Genomic DNA, 7562 nt, shown 5'->3' with positions numbered 1-7562 from the left:
CAGGAACTTTCCTCTGACATTTTAAAACTGTGGGAAACATTACTAAGTCATGTCTCCAACATTCAGCAGAGTCTGTCTTCACTCCATGTGTCACGACTAGAGGGAGCCCTGCAACAGCTTCGTGCAACGTATGAACATTATAATATAAAGGTCCAGGAGTACGAAAATGCTTTGAGAAAATTAAACACAGAGGATTCCATAGAGGAATTGCAAAGCTTCCAACATCTCAGTGTAGGAAGAGACAGCTTAGTACGCGACATTAAGTCTAAGACAGAAGTGAGAATTGCGCAACTTCAGAAGGTGTCATCTCACATTTCTGACTCTACCAGGCACTCCAAGCGTACATCTAGGTCACGATCTTCAAAGCATTCCACCCTCAGTGAGCAGCTTCTAAAAGCACGCGTAGAAGCAGAAGCGACTAAGATACAGGCCGTCTTTGCGCAGAAGAAAGCGGAAGTGGAAGCTGCGCATAAGGAAGCTGTTAAGAAAATTGTAGATCAATGTATCAGTTAATTATTCTATATTGCATTGTAGACTAGGAATATATAGCAGTGAAGGGGTTAAACGAAACTCTTCTATAGGCCTGCATGTCTTCTGAGGAAGAAAGATTAGGAGATAAGACAGTCTATTAAATCACTCATGTATGTTTATAGTATAACATACACAGGGAGAAGTGACTAGACTGTATGGCACCTTCCCAGGCCTTCCTTCTCCCTGAATTTATGACGGTCTTATTGTATGTAATAGATACACTTAAGGAGGTGTAACTTATGTTAATCACTTATATTTTAAGCCTATCATATATCCTTATTCACCTTGGAGGTATAAACTTTTGCTGTGATGTCATTTATAATATATAATCTTTGACCACCTTAAAATTAAAGCAGAAATCACTTGATACTACTGGTATTAATTTGTATTTCTCCTGAGCTCAGATTACTACACGGAATCTGATAGTCTTCTTCTTGGTAAACAAATTCTCTCTACATTTTTGGTCCTTCGAGCCGGAAACTCTCACTGCAGAGGGACAGGACACTGACTGAACAGGTGGGTCTGAAGTACTCTCCGATCACTAAAAGACCTCCGTCTTGCTTAGACGTCATTAGAGGCCAGTTGGGCATCCTGTCCGAAACAGTGACGTTTTTCCGAACTAGCCTGAGAATTTAGAGGCCTTCCAGATAACGTGTAGTAAGTATACCGATTGTATACCTTTTTCCTTCATCTTTCTGCCTTTTCTGTATTCTTCATTGCTTAGACAATTTTAAAATGTGTATAGTAAATGAGAAGGAAGTATAGACGAATTGGTTGCCAAGGGGGCAATAGCAGTAGTCTATGTGAGACCATAGCCATTGTGAGAAGGCTACAGGAAAGAATCACTCCGTGCTGCACGTTAAACAAGGGGTTAAATGACGTCTAACGACACATGGGTGTCGCCAAGAGTACAACATTGTGATAAGTTTTGTGTTGAGGGAACTTTACTCATTATTTCCTTACTACTTCTTTTTTCCTTGATATTATGTTATAGAATAACTAAGAATATACAAAGAGGGCGGCCGCCTACTAACATATTGTAATATTTGTATTGCTGTCTTATATTGAATGTGTGAGTGATTGAGATGAGTGGATCCGATACGTGGGCATTGACCTCTAGGACACATTAAGGACCAGCCTCGCTGTGCAGGTTGTTTTCGGACAAGTCCCTTATTGTGTTCGATGTTCACAGGCCCTACTCGGTGAAACTGAAAGGGGGTCTTCGTGTATAAAGCGAAGCAGCGATTCTGGTAAGGGACCTTTGCGTTTTCACTATATATTTTAGTGGCCAGAGGCTTGTTTTATGTTGTTTGTCTTGTAAATCGGCGCCAAGAACATAATTACTAACAATGGGAAATACAAACTGTAAGGCATTTTCCTGCGCGTGTCTATGTTGTTGTTGCCAACGACAGGAAGTCCTTGAAGGGGATAAGAAGTACATGCACAAGTTAGATCCTGACTATGTCAAATATTGTGACAAGTGGGAAAAGAAATATGGATTTAAAAATAAATTGAAAGTCACTAGTTGTAAAGAATTATGTGATAAAATACGGACAAAATCAACTAAAGATCAGCAGAAATACGGATTATCCGCTGCTGAAGCCTGGTTAAAAGAAGCCCAAACCCGCCATACTCAGATAAAAAGTAGATCCAATGCAGCAAAAACTGAAATGATGCCTCTAGTAGATAAAGAAGATGATCATTTAGTCTGCCCTGTACAAACTGTGCCACCTATCCCTGTAGCTGCATATGGGGGTTTGGATAGTGCCCAACCACCCCCATATGGGCAAAATTCTACACCTAATGCTCCTCCATTGCCAAATCATCATATAGATTCCTCGTTAGATGATAGTAATCTCAAGATTCCTGTAACCCAGGGCCCCCGCAGGAGTGAGAGACAAATGATTCAACGAGTAGCGCAACAGAGTAAGGATGTCTTCCCTATGATTGATGTCCCAAACCCCCGGGGTGGGCTAGATGATGGCCAGGGGGGTCAACATCCTGCCACCATGGAAGTATACAGACCATGGACAGAGAAGGATGTTGTAAAAGCAACAGAGCATATTAAGCATCCAAAAATAGACCCCCGACAGTTTGATGAACAATTCAGAGGGTTAATGAGAAGCTATAAATTGAATGGGGAAGAAATAGAGAGAGCAGCTAGAAGAATTCTAGGGCCAGATTGGAGTTCTGTAGAAGGCAATTGGAATGGGAGGGGAGGAGATGGTAGACCCCTTCCACATGATAATCAGGATTTAATAGAAAGAACAAACAATTTAATTCAAAGATGTAGGAATAGGTGGGCTAGAAGGACGAATTGGGTGGAAATAAATAGATGTACTCAGAGAGATGATGAGGATGTAGATCAGTATTATCATAGACTGAAGGAAGTATTTGACATCTATAGTGGACTAGAGGCACCAGAGGGAAATCAGGAAGAGAGAGATGATCCGAATGCTGCATATAATCAGCAGTTAAAGAATGCGTTTGTAAGTGGACTTAAGAAAGAAATAGGAGGTTATATAACGAAGCATATGGTTACCCTTAGAACAGGATCATTGCAGGATGTTTTGGAGTATGCAAAACATGCGGAAAAATTTTACAAAGAAAAGGGAAAGAAGGGTGAGAGAGTGAGAGTTTTTATACAGGGAGAAGAATGTGATACGATGGTTCAGGAAAGTCAGAGAGGTCATTGGACAGCGAGAGGACGTGGAGGTAGAGGTAGAGGGAGAAGCAGAGGTCGGGCGCCGTTCAGGGACTCAATTGTGTGTTGGAATTGTGGGAAATCTGGTCATATTGCCCGAGGATGTCCAGAGAACGAATACTCTCGGACACCATGGGAAAAATGACTAGAAGAGGTGGATGTACAACACTTGGAGGATCTCTTGGCAATTTCTACTCTGCCTGAGATAGATCTCCAGGTGAATGGGCGGATGATTACTTTCCTGGTGGACTCAGGAGCGACCAGGACATTAATACATCCCAATGATGTACCTGATGTAAAATGCAGTAACAGTCATATCATGGTAAGAGGGGTTAATGGCCGGACCCACAGGGAATCCCTCTCTGAACCCGTTATCATAACGGACCCAGAGACAAATAAGTCTGTAAAATGTCAGATTATAGTGTCTCGAATATGTCCAGTAAATTTATTGGGACGTGATATGATGACGGAATTAGGTATTTCTATTATCCCCAAGGGAAATAAATTTGAAGTTAGAACAGCCCCTGGAGAACTGCAGACATACTACACACTGAAGATAGCAGTGGAGCAATGTAGGTGGGAAGTGAACAACATAATGAAGGAGGCAGAGAAACAAGTAATTACAGCACTGCAATGCCATCCTGGTGAAAAAACGCTTTCCGCCAGGGTGGAGTTTCAGCCAGAACTAAATCTTCATTGTACTATGTGGTACCGGTTCTATCAAGGGCCGGATATCTCGTATGAAAAGGAATTGTTTAGAGAGAGTCCCACATCCATCACAGTGGAACAGATATTCTGGGATACAGAGGGATTTTCCGCAGCCTCATGTATCCTTAGTGAACACATGCAGTCACTATACAAAGGACTAAGCCCCCATATATCCCTCTCAAAACCACCAAACGCAGAATGGAAAGAACTAGGCCAATTTATACGTGCTTGTAAACAAAGTAAGGATTGGATCCGGAGGTCAGATGGCATCTGGGAAAATCCTAAGTTAAAATCATTTGCAAAAATAGTCCAAACTACTTTGGTAGCACATCCTGAAGCCTTGATTTCAGAAGGATCGTTGTTACCCTGACACATAAACCTTACAGTGCAGGAGACTGACCTTGAACAGTTGCCTGATAGTCTGTGGTCAAAAGGGCCAGCTGATGTTGGATTGATAAAGGGAGTAGAACCAGTCACTATTACTCCTAGATCTACCTTCCGTCCACATCAGAGACAGTACCCCCTTAAACCAGAAGCTGAACTTGGCATAGAGCCTATAATCAAAGATCTGTTACAAGCAGGAGTCATTGTGCCATGTCCAGACAGTCCCTGCAACACACCTCTGTTCCCAGTTAAAAAGGCTCCTCCATCCATGGGATGGAGGATGGTGCAGGATTTACAACAAGTTAATAAGGCCGTAATTCCAAGAGCCCCCACAGTACCAGATCCACATACCTTACTTAATGACCTCAGACCAGAATCTACTCATTTTACTGTTTTGGATATTAGTAATGCTTTTTTTAGCATACCTGTACACCCTGATCACCAATTTTGGTTTGCTTTCACGTATAGGGGAAAAAGATATACCTTTACCAGGGTACCACAGGGGTATTGTGAGTCTCCTACAATTTTCTCCCAGGCTATGTCAGCAAACTTAGCCCAGTTCCAACCTCCTAAAGGTAGTCAGCTACTACTGTATGTTGATGACATACTGCTGGCAGCAGACAGTGAGGAGAATTGTAGGGAGGACACAATTGCACTCTTGAGGTTTCTCTATGAGCAAGGCCATAAAGTAAATAGGAAGAAACTCCAATATTGTCAGCAAACAGTTAAATATTTGGGGTATAATCTGTCCCATGAAGGTAGGCATTTAGACGACATCAGAAAAAAAGCAATCCTGGAAGTCCCAAAACCACAAACAAAAAAACAAATGATGTCTTTTTTGGGAATGACAAACTTCTGCAGAGCCTGGATCCCAAACTATGCATCTCTGACAGCACCTCTTACCAGACTCATCTATGATGAACCTCTGGCTGCAGCTGATAAGATCCAGTGGGATGCGCCCTCTGAAGAAGCCTTTGTTACATTAAAACAGACTCTGGTGGGCACATCTGTCTTGGGCCTCCCAAATTACAGCAAGCCCTTTGTGCAAACTGTTGACTCAAGGGAAGGATATATGACCTCCGTGTTAACTCAGGAACACGGTGGTAAACAGAGACCGCTAGCATATTACTCTTGCAGATTAGATCCAGTGGCCCGTGCGCTCCCCCCCTGTGTACAAGCGGTAGTAGCAGCAGCTGAAGCAATCAAATCTTCTGCCACTATAGTACTCTTCCACCCACTTACACTGAAAGTACCACACGCTGTTGCAGTTATTCTCCTGCAAAACAAGATCTCATATCTTAGTCCTTCCAGACATCTCTCCTGCATGACATTACTGCTCTCACAGCCACATCTGACAATTGAGAGATGCACAACACTCAATCCATCTACCTTACTGCCTATTTCTTCAGACGGTACTCCACATAACTGTCTGGGGGAGATAGCGCAAAATGTTTTACCCAGACCAGATCTACAGGATATACCTCTTATGGATGCTGAATACACTCTCTTTGTAGATGGGTCATCCAGGAAAAACCCTGATGGCACTAACGCCACCGGATATGCCGTGGTTACACTGGAACAGACTGTAATAGTTGGGTCCTTGCCAAAGCACTACTCTGCACAAGCAGCAGAACTAGTAGCTCTGACTAAGGCCTGTCAGTGGGCACAGGGTAAGAAGGTCACTATTTACACTGATAGCCAATATGCCTTTTCTACAGTACACGTGTTTGCACAACAATGGAAAAACAGGGGGATGGTCACCTCCACAGGGAAAGACATAAACCATAAAGATTTGATTTTACAATTACTTGATGCTATACAACTACCCGCACAACTAGCAATTTGTAAATGTCAAGCGCATACGTCCAACCAAGATCCCATTTCTATAGGGAACAGAAGAGCAGATGAGGCTGCAAAGGAAGCTTCACAGACACAACAAATGTATATGCCAGAAACTGTAACCCTAGACATGCAAATACTCAGAGATATGCAAACACATGCCCCACAAAATGAGATACAATACTGGATAAACAAAGGAGCTGTACAAAAGGATGGATTATACGTTTCCACAGACGATAAACCCATCCTACCTAAGTCACTATTCAGATATGCAGCAGTATTGAGCCATGGTCTCTGCCATGTCTCAACAGGAGGGATGGTTGCACTGATATCTAAAGTATTCACAGTGTATGGCTTCACAAATTACTCAAAAAAATTTTGTTTGTCCTGTCTTGTCTGTGCAAAACACAATGCACAAGGGAATATAAGACCAAAAAGGGGGCATTTTCCGACACCTCAGTATCCCTTCCAGCACATTTGTATGGATTATATTGAATTAAACAAATGTGAAGGTAAGAAATACTGCCTAGTTATTATAGATGCTTTAACTAAGTGGATAGAAGTGTTTCCCACGGGTCAGTCAGATGCAGCCACAGTGGCTAAAGCATTACTAAGGGAAATAATACCTAGGTTTGGAGTACCAGAGAGGATTTATAGTGACAATGGAGCCCATTTTGTGAACGAAGTCATCTCCAAGCTAGGAGAAGTATTAAATATAGAGTTGAAACATCACTGTGCCTACCATCCTCAATCAGCAGGATTGGTAGAAAGACATAATGGTATACTTAAAAACAAACTTAAGAAAGCCATGGAGCAGACGGGAAGGAATTGGATATATTGCTTACCTCTAGCAGTACTTAGTATGCATATTACCCCCACTAAGGAAGGTTTAAGTCCATTTGAAATAATGTATGGTAAACCATTTAAAATACCTCAACTTAATATAGTAAGGGGGGATGAAGAAGCAGATAGGACTCTTGCAGAATACATGGCTAAATTATTGCAATCTAAAGAAATCATTCTTTCCAATTCTGTTCCAGAAGAACCAGTACAATGGGACGAGAAAATAATACCAGGTGATTGGGTCCTAATCAAAGTTATAAAGAAAAAGAGCTGGAAGACCCCAAAGTGGGAAGGACCTTACCAAGTACTCCTCACCACCCCCACAGCAATAAAGATTGCTGAACGGCAAACCTGGATTCACCAATCTCACTGTAAAAAGGTAACACAGGCAGGGCAGGGACAGAGTGCTGAGGAGGTTCTGGTTTAAAAAGCCCACTACAAAGGGGGGGGCCACATTAGGTGGTCCTCGTCTCAAACCGGTGAAGAAATCCACACCCCTTTCCCCAAAGGCCTCCTCGGTAAAGACAAAATGGCAGGAATAGCATTTCTTTTT

This window comes from Eleutherodactylus coqui, chromosome 13, assembly GCF_035609145.1.
Source record: "Eleutherodactylus coqui strain aEleCoq1 chromosome 13, aEleCoq1.hap1, whole genome shotgun sequence".
Taxonomy (NCBI): domain Eukaryota; kingdom Metazoa; phylum Chordata; class Amphibia; order Anura; family Eleutherodactylidae; genus Eleutherodactylus; species Eleutherodactylus coqui.
The sequence above is the reverse complement of the archived record's forward strand: the minus strand, read 5'-3'. Positions refer to the sequence as shown.